This window comes from Mercenaria mercenaria, chromosome 6, assembly GCF_021730395.1.
Source record: "Mercenaria mercenaria strain notata chromosome 6, MADL_Memer_1, whole genome shotgun sequence".
Taxonomy (NCBI): Eukaryota; Metazoa; Mollusca; class Bivalvia; order Venerida; family Veneridae; genus Mercenaria; species Mercenaria mercenaria.
The window spans coordinates 10,689,468-10,708,333 of NC_069366.1; the positions used below are offsets into that span (position 1 = coordinate 10,689,468).

The 18,866-nt window shown below is 34.8% G+C and overlaps 2 protein-coding genes across 2 annotated transcripts in view; both read right to left on the reverse strand.

Moving 5' to 3' along the window:
* LOC123549678 (uncharacterized) overlaps positions 1-18,866 on the reverse strand; it is a 226,715-nt gene that overhangs the window by 42,739 nt on the left and 165,110 nt on the right. The gene's annotated exons all lie outside the window — the stretch shown is intronic.
* LOC123549676 (uncharacterized) overlaps positions 1-18,866 on the reverse strand; it is a 37,913-nt gene that overhangs the window by 11,118 nt on the left and 7,929 nt on the right. The window lies entirely within an intron of this gene.

The window sequence follows — 18,866 nt, forward strand, 5'->3', positions numbered from 1 at the left end:
GGTCAAATTTTTTCACGACATACTTTAATATTTAGTTCCTGTATTCCTACAAAAACACAGTTATACCATACTCGTAAAATAGCAAAATACAATTAATGAAATTCAACTATAATTGTTACTTTTCTGTTCAGTGTTTAGGGATAACGCATATTTTTTTCGTGTTATAACTTTTGGATTCTGCTAATGTTATGACAGGAAATAAACATGCGTTATCTTTTTCCAGCATAAAACTTGTGAAAATATATTGTTTTCAACGTCATTAAATATTTTTATAAGAGGAATTACATGTAAACACCGCGTGAGTGCGAGAATATCTCTGTTTACATACGTTTACAACACAGTATTTACAACGTCATTAAATATTTTTATAAGAGGAATTACATGTAAACACCACGTGAGTGCGAGAATATCTCTGTTTACATACGTTTAAACAGCCCCTAAAAACAACAAATACAACAGCTGTATACAAGAATAAACAACAGAAATTGCTTATTGCACGGCGCATCAGCGCCGGGTCTATTGTGTTAGGGATTTTGTTTGACAATGGTGTAGAAATTGAGAAATTGATCCTTTCGATTTATCTACCTACCACTTTAACTGAAGTTGTTGTGAAAACTTTTCTCTTTGGAAATACTTTTTCTATTACATCTACTTATTGAACTTGCATTCTAGTATCATAGAATAGTACTGAAAATGAGCAGTTATTTTCGCTAAAGTAAATTTTTCTTTGTCGGAACCAAGATCAAAGGAAATCCTTCGGAACAACACGGTATTGTCTAATAATAGTACGAACCTTCAAAATACTGCATTATTTACGGAATAGTTACTTCCCGTGTTAACCTGTAATTTTTGGTTATAAATTAGTTACTATTAACGTGTAGGAACAACAAAAGTATTTAACAGTGAACTTTTACGTAAATAGTCTACTTGAAGCATCGATGGCCCTAAAATTTATTTATTGTGCAATGATACCTGACTTCATTGCCGAACACACAATGGTAATTTGTAAGTATTTTAGTGTTTCCCATGCAATCGTGGAATCCCGATGCGACATGCTGTTGTACCCATGCTGTTTGCTTTTTGCGTTTTGCTACAGTATTTGGTTTTTGCATTTTGCGTTTGCTATTTGCTTTTTGCGTTTTGCCTTACATGTCAGTATTGTGCAGTTGTGAATCTGGGACGTTTCGACCCCAAGACATTTTAACCCCAAAATTTAATTTTCTTGGGCAATTCGACCTCAAAGACATTTCGACCCCTCAGAAATAGTTGTATGTTTTTATTTTATATTTCCTCCATTTTGCATATTTTAGAAAATATGAATATATAGATCAACGGGGGGCCTCCGTGGCCGAGTGGTTAAGGTCGCTGACTTCAAATCACTTGCCCCTCATCGATGTGGATTCGAGCCTCACTCGGGGCGTTGTATTCTTCAATTTCAAGTATCCTTTAAAGCTTTTATCAAGAGTATATTTTTACGTGTGCATGTCAATTTTCAGGTTAAAATATTTACATTTAGTATGATTTATAAACAAAACACTTATACGGATGTTGATTTCGCCCGATTTTATATGAGCTGAAATCTCAACTGAGAGGCAAAATCAAATTTTAAAGTTTTAAGGAATGAATATTTAAGAAAAAATCCTTTTGAGCTTTTATTAGGAATATATTTCTACGTGTCCATTTTAAGTTTAGAGAATATTTAGTGTGGTTTTGAAAAGAAAGCGTATGCGGGTCTTGAATTCGCCTGATACCTGTATGCGCAGAAATCTCAAGTGTTAGGCAAAATCAAGACATATAATCTAAAGTAATGAATATTTTTAAAAATCCTTTTGAGCATTTATTAGGAATATATTTCTACGTGTCCATGTTAAGTTTCAAGAACAAATATTTATATTTAGCGTGGTTTTGAAAAGAAAATCCTATGCGAGTGTTGATTTCGTCCTATTCTGCGCGGAAGCAAAATCATATCGTAAAATTAAACGCGGCTGATACATAAATCCTGTTTTTTTCGTTAATAAAAGAATAATTTATAAATGATGAGATTTTCGTTATTGTGAGATAAAAATAACTCATTTTTCATATGAAGACATGTACTAATATAACATTTAAGAAATTAAAAAAAGAATTTTAGAAAATAAAGAAATTAAAACAAATATGGCTAATCCCGAATGACCCATAGTGAATCAAACTTTTGTAGAAATTATGATGGAAAAGTCTGCAATATTACTTGCATCAATATCCTAGCTGGGTATGTGAATATTGTAATTTATGATGATTCCGAGTCACGGCTTAAGTGGAGATGGAGATGATCATTGATGTGTAAAAGCAGTCCAGTTAACTATGACAGGAGTTATTGTTTTCGCTTTGTGTGTGCCCCACTAAATAGCGAGTTTTCGCCCCGAGACCCGCCGAGCGGAAAAAAAAAAGAAAAAAAGAAAAAAAAAAACCCCAAAAAAACAAAAAAACAAAAATTAACAAGTTAAATTATGGGGACTATCTAGCAGTGCGCGGAGCAAAGATATGATAACTAGCTGGGTCGTGGGGCGAGATCTAGTAACTGAAATTTCGGGGGTGGGGGGAAACATGATGTTTAAGCAGCGATAATTATTCTGTTTTCGCCCCGCGCCACCAGCATACCAGTTACTAAATCTCGTCCCGCGACATGGTTTATTATCGTGTTTTCACTCCACGCTCCCTCTAAATAGTGAGTTTTTGCACCGCACCATTTCAACTTGTTTATACTTGTGTTTTCGCTCTGCGGATCGTGTTTCGAAAACGCGAATGGCAGAAATCAGCCACCATACAGGAGAGTAATGCAGTCCGCAATGGGACCCGGTTTCACATTTCTCTCATATATGATTTTTTGACATTTGATGCCCTATGGGGGACTGCAGTAGCTTTGCATGTTCAGTATCAGATGCCTGCACTTTCTTACATACCTAATGTACATATGTGTATTTGCACACAAACGACAAGTAATGAAATCCTGAGGTATCTATTACAGCTTACTAAATTTCTGCAGTTAATTGTCAGAAAAGTGATATACATGTATACTACAATACAGTACAGTGACATTAAAGTGGACGTAACGCTAACGTTACTTCTGTATTCATTTTTGATAAATTTGGACAAGGAGGTATAACTTGTAGTCAGGTCAGACACTGCTATTAATTTTTCCATAGGCTTACATTGTAAGAAATGACTCTGTAGGACCCCCTCAAAACTTTTGTTGACACATGAGGTGCCATTTACCCTGTCAAATAGCCTTCCAGACACCAAAAAATAACATTTTTACATGGGCATGCAGGATCCATTTTTTTCTATTTCCATTCAAAGACAACCACCCTCAACTGTGCATGGAATTTAGTGGTGAATTCCAACAAGTAATTACTTCACTAAATTGCTAATTTCAGAGTTAAATATATAGCCAGTCAGCTATAAAATACTTCAAAATGCACAGAAAAAAGTACATTTCCAGATTTTAAGGATATTTTCATGATTCAAAGCAACACATTTTAAACCAATCAGCTGAAGTCTCATTTAATGCTACGGGTTTCCCTACACATTTTTCAACCAATCCGAAGCCGGCAAATAATAACAACATTTGACCTAAAAGTATACATGTATTAGATCTAGCTAATGTTTATAAATAGTGGATACTCATCATATTGCTGAGAGTTTTTGGAATTACCTTATCTTTATTTACATGCTACTTTGCTTTATCAGTATATTTACACAAGATGTAGGCCTAAACAATTTAGTCTTTAATTGTTTTAATATTGATATATAGAAAATGTATCTGTTTCTGAAGGATTACATACATAATATGTAATATTTTGTATTTAAATACATGTCACTGTTGCTATGGGATCACTTCTTGTAGTGTAAAGAAACACACTTACTCTTGTAAGAATTCTAGGTTCAAGTCTTAGCAAGAAGCCCTTTGCACATTGACAAATCTTTATATGTACATAAACAGCAAAGCGGTTCTCTAGCCTGACTTAAATATGAAGTTTTAATTTTTTAAGCAGAATTAGTATTTATTCATATAAATAAACATTTCAGTTTCCTAATAATTGTCACGGACTTCATAGTTGTGTAATTAATTTCTATCAATACCATTATTTTTGTCTTCCATGAAATTAATTTGTTTCCATGGTTTCTGGTCCCCCTTAATACATTTACACAAAAGTTCAAAGTATTAAGTATTATCTGAGTGAGTCATCATAAAAAATGCGGCGTCCACAGACTTTGTCCGGAGCATATCTTCTTCATGCATGCAGGGATTTTGATGAAACTTGGCACAGTTGATTACAATCATGAGACGGAGTGTCATGTGCAAGAACCATGTCCCTAGGTCTAATTTCAAGGTCACACTTAGAGGTCAAAGGTCAGATTCAAGAATGATTTTGTCCGGAGCATCTCTTCTTCATGCATGGAGGGATTTTGATGAAACTTGGCACAATTGTTCACCACCATGAGACGGAGTGTCATGCGCAAGAACCAGGTCCCTTGGTCTAAGGTCAAGGTCACACTTACAGGTCAAATGATACAAGAATGACAACTTTGTCAGGAGCATGTCTTCTTCATGCATGGAGGCAATTTGATATAACATGGCACAAATGTTCATCACCACGAGACGGAGTGTCATGCGCAAGAACCAGATCCCTAGGTCTAAGGTCAAGGTCACACTTAGAGACCAAATGTCAGATACAAGAATGACTTTGTCCGATGAATTTCTTCTTCATGCATGGAGGGATTTTGATGTCACTTGGCACAATTGTACACCATCATAAGACGAAGTGTCATGCGCAGGTCCCTTCTATAGAATTACTTCCCTTTGTTGTTACTACAAATAGCTTATATTACAACTTTTTCATTACTTAATCGAGACCACTTTTCTGTAGTACAACATGCATGCTACATCCAATTTTGAGGTGTATTTTGACCTATCTCTACCTGGTAGGATTTTTGTGTGGACTTGCAGTTTGCCTTATATAATCATATAACCGATCCTTCAACAGAAACCTTTCTTTTAATAAACTCTTGACGGGCGTATTTTGTGACTATAGCACCCTTGTTACAAAATAAGTTGCTTTCACACTTCTGTTTCGTCTTACCCTTCACTTTTGCTTACATTTTTGGGGGCAATGCCCCCAGATTTAACAAACCGTCTTTCAATTTTCTTGTCGAGCTTATGACCAACCTGACAACACACAGAAAACAAGTTCCAAAGTATTTACCAAACATAACTTTCATATTGCATTTTGCAATTATATTTTTGATCCAGATATGATTAAATAGATCTACACATTTTATATTAACAACAGTATGTGAAGAAAACTAAACTGCATTATAAATATAAATTATAATAGATCTTCTTAAGCGTAAGAATAATAAAGACGCTTGATTTGATCACGTGATCGATTCTGAAACCGACACTTGTTTTGATCATGTGACCTATTCTGAAATCCAATAACTAGTTTCAATACGCTCAAAAAATGTGTTAATGATTTTGCGTGAAAATAGCAACTACTAAGGAATTGCAACGCCACTGATAAGCCGATAGATTATTGATTTTTTCATCGCCGTGCCTCGACACTGTTGTGAATGTGTATTATCGAGAATTTGAAACTTCATCAGTTTGCGGCGATCAGTGCCGTTTATCAGTAGGCGAATCTATAAATATGCGGCAACATCCTATAGATCCAGATTCGCAATCTGTAAAAATATCTTTTCTGTGCAGGTGTTATTTCTAAAATATTATTTCAGAAAATACAGTGCTGAAATGAAATACTTTTCGCATGTCTAAGAAAATATTTTCAAGAGATATGTTATTTATAAAAATTAATACTATATAAAAGATAATAATAATAATAAAAAATAAAATAAAAAACAGTGTTTTACTTGAAATAGAATAGGTAGAAAAAATTCATTACTTATTCGTCAGTTTGAATTTATGACTTATTTGGTTCGGGGAGGGTGGGGGAGGGGAATTAATTTGACAGTTTGATTTTTTGTAATTATTATCTAATCTAATAATCGTCAGTAGATTTTTTCTCTCATTGTTCGTATTCGTAAAATCAACTATGGACAGATTACTTCTGTTTTTCACCAACTATTAAGAACATTTTTAAGCTTAAAGGCATATTTATATACTTGGTCGGACCGTCCTTATTCGTGATTGTTTATGATGTATAATTATATATTTTGATATCGAAATCAGCTGTAAATCGTTAATCAAAATGTCTTGTCCACAGAAGTTGCATAAAAATGAATTGAATTTCAAATAGTTACTAAAATTTAATACACAATTGCACGGTGCATATACATATCGGCGGACTCTGCGAAATATGCTTTATCGGCGGTTTTCTTGCGTCTGCACCGGCGATTCTTTGCTATAAACATAAACAGATTGGCAGTTATAAAAAGTCAGATAAACACACCAAATTAATTAAGCTATAATGTTTCCAGATAGTCATTAGCATAGAGCCTCTCTGTGCGTAATGCAGAGAGCCTGCCTGTGCATCAAAAAAAAAAAAAAAAAAAAAAAAAAAAAACGTATGCAGAGAGACCGCCAGACAAAACCCCGAAAGTAAGTAAGTGGTTTTAGAAAATTCCATTTACATTTCGGCCTATTTATCTTTATTACTTGGATGAATATTGATAAATGAATACAAATATTGCGCTTGATACGTATGACATCAAAGCAAAAACTGGTTAAAGACTGTGGAAAAAGTCGGGCTAGTGTTCCATGTCAGTACACCATCAACAAATTTCATCGAGTTGCGAGCAAAATCACTGATAATTAAAAAAAAGTAACCACTATAAAACATAGAAAAGACAATCTTATGTTCCATGCTCTACTTATTTTTGAGCAGCATACCTATGATCATGGATGTCAGCTCGATTTTTCGCCTCCCATACCAACCTGGGCACTGTTTATAGCAAAAAATAGCCGGTGCTGACGCAAAGAAACCGCCGATATAGCAGATTTTGCAAAGAGTGCGTCGATATGGATATGTACTGTGAATTGGAGAGAGCATCATGAATGTACATGTCATCTAGGGTAGGTTTGAATCCATGGAGATTTTGTCAAAAGTTATGGCATCAGAATCTTGCGGGCATGCAGTAATATCAATAGCAACTACCACGCCACCGCAAATCAGGAGAGATATTGTTTTTTTTTTACTTTTTCCTGAAATCCGACCTCACTATAGGGCCAATAGAAACGCGCTTATTCTGGAAAAGTACAGCATTTCCCAAACTGAACATGTGCCCGCTTCTTTAGTCTAAAGATCAGAACATTATGTTTATGACGTGTTTAACATATAATGTTCGGGAAATCCTTGAAAAAGGACCGAAGAAAAAAGTCATTCCCAGATTTTTATTTAAAAAAAGAAACGCCATATACGCTTATCAAATTGGTATTTATCTGAAGGAAAATTGTCCTTTAACGTAAAAAGTGCGCTAAATACTGTTATAATTGCGCGTACGTATTTCATCATTTTTCAGACCGAGTAATTTTTGCTATGGGAGGTAATCCACCATTCCGCGATGATAACTTGCCACAGGTGACCGTTATATTTTGGCCTCATTTTCTTGGGAACCACCAGAAATTTGTATCCTAATTTACTCGAACCTAACTGTATACGCCAGTTCGGTAGGTTCATTGATATGACGAATCACGGTTTTCATAGTGTTTAATGTATTTCTTATATTATGATATTGATAGTTTGAAATACAGGTGTATATTAAATAACCTAAAATTGAAACAGACAATGTTATTTTGATCAACAAACATAACAAACAATATGAATAATAATATCATCATATATCATGTATAATTTTAAGAAAACAGTTACTGAATTTTAGCAATAGTTGGAATGGAAAAAAGGTAGATTGATAAAAAGTATTTTTTACAGGTGTTTGTGTGTTAACTAATGACGACTCCTTATTAAAATGATGCTTATTTGTAACAAAAAAAACATTCCTGACGTTTTTAATTGATAAGTATTGTACACATTAGAAAACATAGCCTAGATTTTTTCAATGTCAGTTCATGGAAATCCTGTTCCTTTAAACATTCACATATTGGAATATTTTGACTTTCTTTCCAAACTTTCATAAAGTGTTACAAAGTTTGCCTGTTTTTGTTAGACTGTCAAGAACACATGATGTCAGGACATAGAGTGCAAACAGAAGTATTGAAGAAATTGAAATACATTGTATAGCTTTATCTTTTTCATTTTATCAAACCTGGCAATGAAAGGTTTTTGTTTGTCGATGAACAACTGCTATTGATCAAGACTAGATTTTTTATCTTTACCTTTTGAATAAAATATAGAAGTGTATTGAACAGAAAGTTAATAAATTTTATTGTTGTGCACTGTTAAAGTTGTGACCACACTATTTCTTGCCACACACAAGTGCATTATATAATGCCTGCATGTACTTCCCTGACATGAAGGGGTTACATCAAGTCTTGAAACTGCAAAGCATTGCCCCCATCAGACCTCTCAGTACTTTGATTAATACCTGTCACATAGTGATAAGATGAGCTATTGTGACCGTTTGATGTCCATATTAAGTCGTGTCTCCATCAACAATTTCTAAAAGGACATTGACATTGACCTTATTATGGGCCCAGGGTCAAAATTTGACTTTTTCTACAAACATATGGCTTAGAGCTTAAATCGCTACAAATTACAATTCTCTTGATTTTTACTTGTTGATTTTAAGTACATGTATTTAAAGTTTAAACATAGTTATACATATAAGATGTTATATGAACCCTCTGAGTTTGTTACACACTTTTATGCTGCGCGCCCACGGTATTTGTGATGGCTTTATGTGAGTGTAGTGCAGTGTATGTCGTAAATGACGAATTATTTCTTTAAATTTGCAAAATTTTAAATTTTATTTTTAATATCTGATCTGGCCTATAATAATGACACCAGATTTAACAGCACAACCTAAAAATAAGTTTCACTACAAAAAAGAAGCAGCAAAGAAATCAAAGAGCAGAAAATAAAGCAATTTGTTCGGACATCACGTGGAAAATTCCTTTCGTTTTCAGTTTGATGAATGTGACAGAAAGAAGGTTACTTTTTTCGTGTGTAATAATTTTATGTTTTATTTCATTTTAAAAATTGATTTATTATATTATAGGCATTATTTGCCACGTTTATTTCATATGATAGTGGGTATAGGCCTTTTATTCCAATGGAAATTCCGGATACTGCTTTGTAGTCTAAGAGGTAGTTTATGCTAATTTTTAAACATACTTTATTGTGCAACTTTTATTGGTACATGTATGTATATAAGTAAGTTTTATACTATTACTTCTGTATAAGTATTTGTTAAGGATTGTTGTGCATTTGTTAAGGACTGTTGTTTCTATGTATTAAGTTTGTAATTCATTCTGCATCTCCTAAAAGGTACAAGGCTCTGTCAATTTAATGTAGGCATGGCTATGACCATTCCTCATTTGGAAATTAACACTACACGTATAACAACCAAACTCATTACAAAGCACGCACGCCTGGAACAAACATCCATAAACAGTGTCTTATATTTTTAGTTTTATACTTTGATTTTTTCACTTAAGTATTTATGTGTTTAATAGTTCATATGCATAATTATAGACAAGCATTTACAAATGTCACCTAACAATAAGGCAAAAACTTGCCTTTGAACCAAGGTGACTTGTATTTTAATGTATCCTTGCTCTATTATCTAAATGAAGTTTCTTACAGGCATCAAAACAATGGTCTTTCTTGAGAGATCGCTGATTGCACAACATTGACTGTTACCAGTTGATCAGTATATGACTGTACATAGTGGTAAAGGTGTTTATAGTAGTGAACTGTTTAGCAGTTTAGTCAATATTCATTGCTGCTTATTCAAAAGCTGTTCCTCCTGAGGAGGAGGTAGAGAAAATAACAACAACGATACTCTCTAAGTAAAAACAACAACGTAGTCGTCAACATATCATACTTTGGTTATAATTGTTTGTTCCTTTTAAACTGTGAGATTCACGCCCCTATCCGGAACAAAATGATGCTTGTTGTGTTTCATTCATTCTACATCTTGGTCCTTCCTTATCATTTAACTTGAAAGTATCATACAGAGCCTATATTCCTGGTTATGATGTTGAAAATTCATAAACCAACAGAGTTATTCCTGGTTAAACATTTATCAGAATAATGGTCTTGATAACATCCGAGACAGTTTTAAACTCATTTCGGATGAACAACAACGTTAGTCTGAATATAAGCACAACATTGTGTATGCAATACATTTCATTCCATATACCGAAACTTAGAGCTCAATTTTGCGTATGGGTCATGATCAGTCAATAATTAGGTCACAAAATACAAAAATAAAAATCCTGCTCACAGTACAAAGGTAATGTTGTTTCTCCAACATTCATGAAACCCCATTAGACTGTCTGTTTGCCTTGAGTCTACAACAAAGACACCAGTATCGTTATATCATCTCCTGCTCTATCAGTACTACGCACACTGCTTTGTTTTGCTGCAGCTTCAGCAAATTCTGTAATTAGGCGTATATAAAGCAGTAGGCAAGTCAAAACATAATTATTGTCACAAACCTTTATTCCACTCATTCCATGTATACATGAACTTTATTTCAACATACATTTGAGTAATAATTTAACAAAACCGAAACTGAAATAGTGAATAAACAGTAAATATCCTGACAATATAGCTATATATATAGTATTTATATATACATGTACTTCTTTAATGTCAAATGATCTATATTATGACATATATTCGCCTGTTTAGAAAAATGAAAAAGAAAATCAAAGAAAAAATTAATATGTAAACATAATGCCTAAGACTGATAGAAACTTGTTTAAAATCATTATACATGTAGTAGCAGCAAATGTCATACTGTGCTTAACGCAAACGATGTTAGGCTTTGAAGTCGTGTTGATTTATTGTCTGGTCTTTGGGACATGGAGAACATTCATTTTTTTTCTATAATAGAATTCCGTTCAAGCGAGAGAGGTGTTGCTTTTTTTACCACTATGAACAGACTCAGTTCAACCGAGTCTGATATAATGTTAATTGGTGCGTTATATGCTTCAAAGGATCTTTTCACAGATTTGTTACCATAGTTATGACACTTATATCAAACAATAGGTCGGGCATAACTGTTAACGTATGTTGAAAACATTTGAAACTGCTTTTAAAGAAATGTATTGATATTAAATGCAAACAAATTATCCTATAATGTTTCGCATCAAAATTATGTAATATTGACACTGAATTGAAACAAATGCTTAACCTGAAATGGAATGTTGCTGACAAATAGATGAACAGGTTTCTCAGAACTTTCAAACATTTCTATTATCTTTAATATATTATAATACACTACCCATTTAGAGCTATTAGAATATGGCTAAAATACAGCCATTTAAGGAAAATCTGATAAAATATAACTGAGTGGGAAGATTCAACTATATAATTTAATTTAAGGTATAATGTAATTTTCAAGTAAATTAAAGACTAAGAGGCCCTAAAATGGGGGTTCTCCGCCAGACGGCATTTACATGTTGATCTGACGTATGCACTATGTTAAAATTTACGGTACATTCGCATTAACATGTACATGTAATTAAGAAATGAATGTTTATCCTCTATAGTATCCAGTGCATATAAAAACTAGACATATTCCATTTCTTTGAATTTTCATATATGATTCATGAGGCCCAAAGGGCAGTTACACTCAAATGAAGATTTTAACCGGACTGCTGCATATCATTTTTGCCATCAATGTATCATTCAGTGAAGTGGATATACTCACGCAGTCTTATAATAAAACATTAATTGTACTAAAACTTATTGTGTAAAGTAATTGTATTGTTTTTATTATTGCAGCATCACTTTCTATTAAGGCCTGAGAACACTAAAACCGAGACTTTCGCAAAACTCATTGATACACAAGTGTGAGAAAAAATACAGAATAAGTAACTCAGAATTTCAAGGAAGTGTAGAGTCAATATATTACACATGCATGTTACTTCGCTGCATTTCATTTCCTTATTTTCATTTAATATTTACTCTAATAAGAGTACGTAAAATTGAAACTTTTGAGACATATATAGTCAAATTGCCCAAATATGGAATTCTGAACCGATATGTACACTTAAAAAAGTAAACATGCAATATCACTTCTTGGCAAATATTTCATTTTCTTGCAAAAATGTGTGTATATATTTGATGTACATTGATAAACACTATAAAATTCCCAAAACTTTTCGAAATTCCAGTGCACTCGAAGACTTTACGACATTACATCGAAATCAAGCCAGCAATTTAACCTGTGAAAGCTGGACAAAATGTTTCTATCTTTAGCTCTGGTGGCCATTTTGTGCAGCGAAGCATCGTTTCGGCGACATGCACAACTAGGTTTGGGTTTATGATCACTCCTGTGAAGTTTCGTCGAAATCCGGCCAGCAGTTTGCCCTTTGTGAAAGTCGGACAAGCTTAAATTCGGACGGACGGACGGACAGACGGCGAAGGCAAAAACAATACGTCTCCCCCACCTATTATGTCACCTTGGGTGACAATAATTATAAGATTGTAATATGTTTTCATGACAAAAGAAGATTTATAAACAAGATGTGATACTTAGTTTCTACTTTGTATAATACTCTTAATTTTGCAACTGAAATACTGTTAACATATCAAATATTGTTATTTACTTACTAGATGATTTTTGTTATTTGTTTATCTCCTTTGTATAATTCGAGCCGATTTACAGTCATTTCACAGCTGCAAATTGAAATCTACAGCTAAATCGATGTTGTTATGAATAAAAGCTAAAGATGTAAGTAAGAAATAATCTTGACTGTACTTTTGAACTTTTGAACAAAAATATATGTTTTTTACAGCTATAAAAATTCGCAAAGGAAAGAAAAGGCATTGTAACTGTATCAAACCATATCTAGGGCGAACATATTTATGCCGTCACATCTGCAAAATTTAACATGCGTTGACTTTGGTCCTGTAAGACATGCTGAAAGCTTAACATGTTTAATTTATGTTTCACCCAGCCAAGCGCTTACTTTAAAGTGAAAGAACTGATTGGTTAACAAAATAAAAAAAGTTTTCTAAAGTGTCGTGTCTATGGACTACTCACACAAATAGCAAAGGGTTATATAATTAGGAGAAAAATGCAGGACGCCGTATTGCAAATGTTAGATGTGTGCTCAATAAAAAACGTTTAACCAAACTTGAAACATACAAGGATGTTACAGGCCACGTGTTGTGAAAATCCATCAAGCGGTTCTTAAGACAAAGTTGTTTGAAGGTTTTTTTCTTTTTATTGTAAGGTTTGACGGCACCTAAAAACGGTCAAGCTGAACCATTTGACAATTAAGAGGGATCCATATAAGGATGCAACATACCTTGTTTGATGAAGGTCCTTAAAGGGGTTCATGAGATGTTGTTTAAAGGTCTTTTCTTCTATTTTTTTTTAGCTCTGACAGCCTCTTCAAGGGATCAAGTAGAACCATTTGAACAATGTTTTCTACTGTAAGTCTGGGATACCCATACAACGAGGCAATCGTTCGGGTCTTTTTTTAAAAAAAAAAAAACATCAAAAGGTAAAACAAATTTTACAAGGATGCTACAGGTCAGGTGAAGTGAAAGTCTATCTAGTTTTTCGTAAGAAGAAGGTATCTCAAGAGTTTTTGTATTAAAGTTCATGTGGACCCATAAAGGACTCAAACGTAACAATTTGAATAAACTTGAAAAAGGCTTGTTCAAGGATGCCACAGACCAGTTTGGTAAGGATCCATCGTGTTATTCACTAGAAGAAGTTATTTGAAGATTTTTGTGTTGTTAGCTCGTGTGGTACCTTGAAGGCATTATGTTGAACCACTTGAACAAATGCAGACCACAGTTGGTGTAATTTTTCACCTGTAGTTACAAAGGAAAATTGTCACCTTTAACAATTTCAGGTGAGCTAAAATGTTACCAGAAAAAAGTCTTGATTTTAAAGTGCATTTTATGCAAAAACAAGAGCTGTCTCCATAGGATGACACATGCCCCCGATGGCACTTTGAATGAATAGTTATGGCCGATGTTAGAGTTTAGGACCTTTGACCTACGGACCTGGGTCTTGCGCGCGACACGTTGTCTTACTGTGGTACATATTCATGCCCAATAATTTTAAAATCCATGCAAGAATGACAAAGATATGGACCGGACACGCCCATCAATGCACTATCATGAAATATGACCTTTAACGTCTAAGTGTGACCTTGACCTTTGAGCTACGGACCTGGGTCTTGCGCGCGACACGTCGCCTTACTGTGGTACACATTCATGCCAAGTTATTTGAAAATCCATCCATGGATGACAAAGATATGGACCGGACACGAATGCACTATCATGAAAAATGACCTTTAACGTCTAGGTGTGACCTTGACCTTTGAGCTACGGACCTGGGTCTTGCGCGCGACACGTCGTCTTACTGTGGTACACATTCATGCCAAGTTATTTGAAAATCCATCCATCGATGACAAAGATATGGACCGGACACGAATGCAGTATCATGAAAAATGACCTTTAACGTCTAAGTGTGACATTGGCCTTTGAGCTACGGACCTGGGTCTTGCGCGCGACACGTCGTCTTACTGTGGTACACATTCATGCCAAGTTATTTGAAAATCCATCCATCGATGACAAAGTATGGACCGGACACGAAAATTGCGGACAGACAGACCGACAGACTGACAGACGTTCAAAAACTATATGCCTCCCTGGGGCATAAAAAATCATTTGGTAACTAGCCCCATATAAGCTGCTGGTAGTAGCAGATCTACCCCAGTTGACCTTTCAATTTCTCTATTCCTTTATTCAACAGAAATGACATACATATCTCTTCCTCGTCTTCCAAAACAAATTGTCCTAGGCATAACATTGAGACTGCTTTATTTTGACAACATGATTATCTATATCAGTCAGGCAGGTCATGCAGGTAATCGAGCCACTATCCCCTTCTTTAGCATATGGACCGTCATCGCTTCCGGGCGGACACTCTATCAGGACAAGGTGATCGCTTTCGGCTGCACCAGAATACACGGTGTAGTCGGTGGAGCTTATGATGCCTCTTGTAAGATTTGAACCAGCCCCGTATTTGTAAACATTCTCGTAAACAATTTCATTCGGTGCGTTGTGTATAGCTCTGATGGCTTTTTATTTCATCATCGTCTTTAAGGTCAACAGTACACTGCGCTTGAATGTCCTGTTTACTTTTACTGCAGCGGATGTCAATCAAAGAACGGTTGTCAGCATTTGCAGAAATGGTCATTTCAGGCAGACTTCTCGCAAATAAACGCCTTCCTTGTGTTTCACTTGCAATAAGGACATCATGTTGCGCGTTGTGCTCTCCATGGACAACATGAGCACAAGTCAGACCGTATAGATTACCATCTTTATCATAGACGAAACCACCCAAAGTACCCGAGGACAGAACTGCCCCACCTATTTGCGGGCATGGACATTCAATATGACGGCCAGTCTCGAAACAAAACTTCTTTGGCTCTTGCAAAATACTGACCACTCGGTACGGCTGGGTTAATTTGAACTGATCAATAAGTTCACAAACCTTTCTCTGAACTACTGCTTTCTTCTCAATTTCCATTTTCCTTAGATGAACCTCTATTCGCCCATAGATTGTCCCCATGCCATATACACCATCAACTCTGTTCAAAACGAGAGAATACATAAAGTCAATTGTAGCGTATATTTATCTGTCGTAATAATAAATACTAAAACAATACTAAATTTCACTTCCTTCAACCGTTTTGAAATTCTTACTTTAATGAAAATTCAACAAATGTGGAATGACGATTTCAACTCTGCTTTAATATAACAACCCAGTTTTAACAAAATGCTCTAAATCGTTTTTCTAAGTCATAATGCATCATCAAATTTGCTCCTGCTTAGAGAACGATCTAGCATTTCACCAAAAATATAAGTTTAGAGTAGATTTTCCGGAAGCACAATGAACAAAAAAGCCAGACAGCCATGCATTGCAAACTAGTCCGTAACAAAAAGGAATTGTAGTGGAAAAATGTAGCAAACAGACTGCTTAAAATACGGCAACAAGTACATCTTAATTATATATGTAAATTACAAACATGGGAAAGGATCGCCATTAGAACAATTTTAAGGGTACATTTTTTTGCGGATTCCGAGCATTAGATTGACAACGTTGCTAAGGATATTACCAAAAGTGCAGAAATTATATTTCAAACAATCAAGTTTGAAAGTGAACTAGTTTATTTATTAAAAGCTGCGTAACAATAAAATTGAACGACATAATAAACTTTAATCATTGCCCATAATTAATTATATAGAAGTTTGATCAGCTCACTTACTATTTCTGTAAACTTGGCTATATCATTAACCACAATACTAACAAATTTAACCATTGTTCGGTAGTATTAAGTATAAATCTATAAATTGTATCACTCAGAGTCTTTTGAACAAGGTGATAGAGCCACTAGAGCTAACCAAAAAAGACACTTAAAATTGTATATATTTTATGTGAATTGCAAATGAGTTAGATTCAATCAACCTTGGTACATTTTGTAAAATCGAGTTCCGTTGTGGAAATATTCAAGAACAAAGTGATGAATACAATACTTTTACATAGACTATTTTTGAACCTTTTCACTCTAAATTATTTAGTTTGACTGTCTGTCATGACAATTGAAACAATTTAAGAAAGAAGCAATTTACATACGCCATTATTTCTTCCCTTAGTTTTTCTGGTATGGCTCTTGGAATACTTTTCATATCGGCCTCTTGATTAATGACAGAGCGATAGAGATATCCGCTGATCTCATACAACATCTTCCTCATCGTAGATGCAGTACGCCTCATGCTATTTAGCCTTTCTTCAAACTTCTCGAGGGCTGATTTGATATCTTCACGCAATGGATATGCAATAAATACGAAATTTCTGCCAGGAAAGTGGTGCGACTTGTTACCTGACTCAGTGGCTTTTAACATTTCTTCACATGGCTTTTCAAGCTTCGACAGATGGTAGCGTGTGTTTTTTGAGACGCTTTGGATCAGGCTGCTTTCAAGGTTGAACTCATGAGCAAAGCGATTGCATGTATCTTCCGATAAACTGTATTTGACAGACAATGGTGTCATAACAGCACATCGAATAACTTGAACTAAACTGCCTAGTACAGTGTTTATGAAAGGTTCATCTTTTTTTGAAACTAGCATATCTACAAATCCTAATCCATTTTTCAGAAATCCCTGTACTGAAGTTATTAGTTGCTCCGATTCTAAAATATCGATCGCGTCTGCGGCAACACGTCTATCACCGATGAAATCCTGTAATTGGGTGCTCAGATTGAGAAAACATTGCATGACTCTTTTTTCAAGGTTGTTGGATATTTTTGTGCCGAGAATGTTCTCTTTGGGATTCACGATGACATTGTCAGCATCTATGTCAATATTAAATGACTTTAGTGCTGTTGATATTATGTTGGAGCAAAACCTTTCATGTTCGGTTACATTTTCTCGACTCTGTATACTTGTTTCACACACTATCAACGGAGAAACAATCACACATGGTCTAGAACGCTCTGCCTTAGATGCAAAATGTTTCAACGTTTCTAGAACTGCCTACAAAACAAGGGAGTACAATCAAATATTATTATTAAACAAAAGGAGCTACATTTAGTGCAAATGTGCCCTTTTGCACGCGAGAGAAAACGGGAAGATTAAAAAGAGCTGTCAGAGGACAGCAACGCTCGACTATTCAATAGCCTTGTCAACAGAACGAATATAAAAAGCCGAAAACGGGCATAATTTTGTAAAATTGCGAAACAGAGTTATGGAACCTGTACATTGCATATCAGATTATGACAGTGAACATTTGTGTGAAGTTTTTCAATTCTTTCCCATTAGTAGGTACTAAGATAGCAGTTTACACGCAAAAACTTAACCAAAACCTTCTAAGTAGAAAAGGGCCATACCTTTCTAAACAAGAGCTGTCGGAGGACCTTGTCAATTGAATTAATACGAAAGTCGAAAAAGGGGCAAAATTTTGTAAAAATGGGAAAAAACTTAACCAAAAACTGCTAAGTCGAAAAAGGGGCATAATTTTGAAAAAAAAATGCAAATAGAGTTATGGGACCTACACAGTGCATGTCAGATCATGACAGTGATCAAGTGTGTGAAGTTTCAATCCATTCCCATTAGTGGGTACTGAGATACCAGCTTACATACAAAACCTTAACCAACAATTTCTTAGTCGAAAAAGGGGCATAATTTTGTAAAGAAGCAAAATAGAGTTATGGAACCTGTGCAATGTAGGTCAGTTTATCACAGTGAATAAGTGTGTGAAGTTTCAATCCATTCCCATTAGTGGTTATTGAGATAACAGCTTACATACAAAACCTTAACCAACAATTTCCAAGTCGAAAAGGGGCATAATTTTGTAAAAAAGCAAAATAGAGTTATGGAACCTGTGCAGTGTAGGTCAGTTTATCACAGTGAATAAGTGTGTGAAGTTTCAATCCATTCCCACAAGTGGTTACTGAGATACCAGCTTACATACAAAACCTTAACCAAGAATTTCTAAGTTGAAAAAGGGGCATAATTTTGTAAAAAGACAAAATAGAGTTATGGAACCTTTGCAATGTAGGTCAGTTTATCACAGTGAATAAGTGTGTGAAGTTTCAATCCATTCCCACAAGTGGTTACTGAGATATCAGCTTACATACAAAACCTTAACCAAATCGGGACGCCGACGCCGACGCATGGGTGAGTCCAATAGCTCTACTATTCTTTGAATAG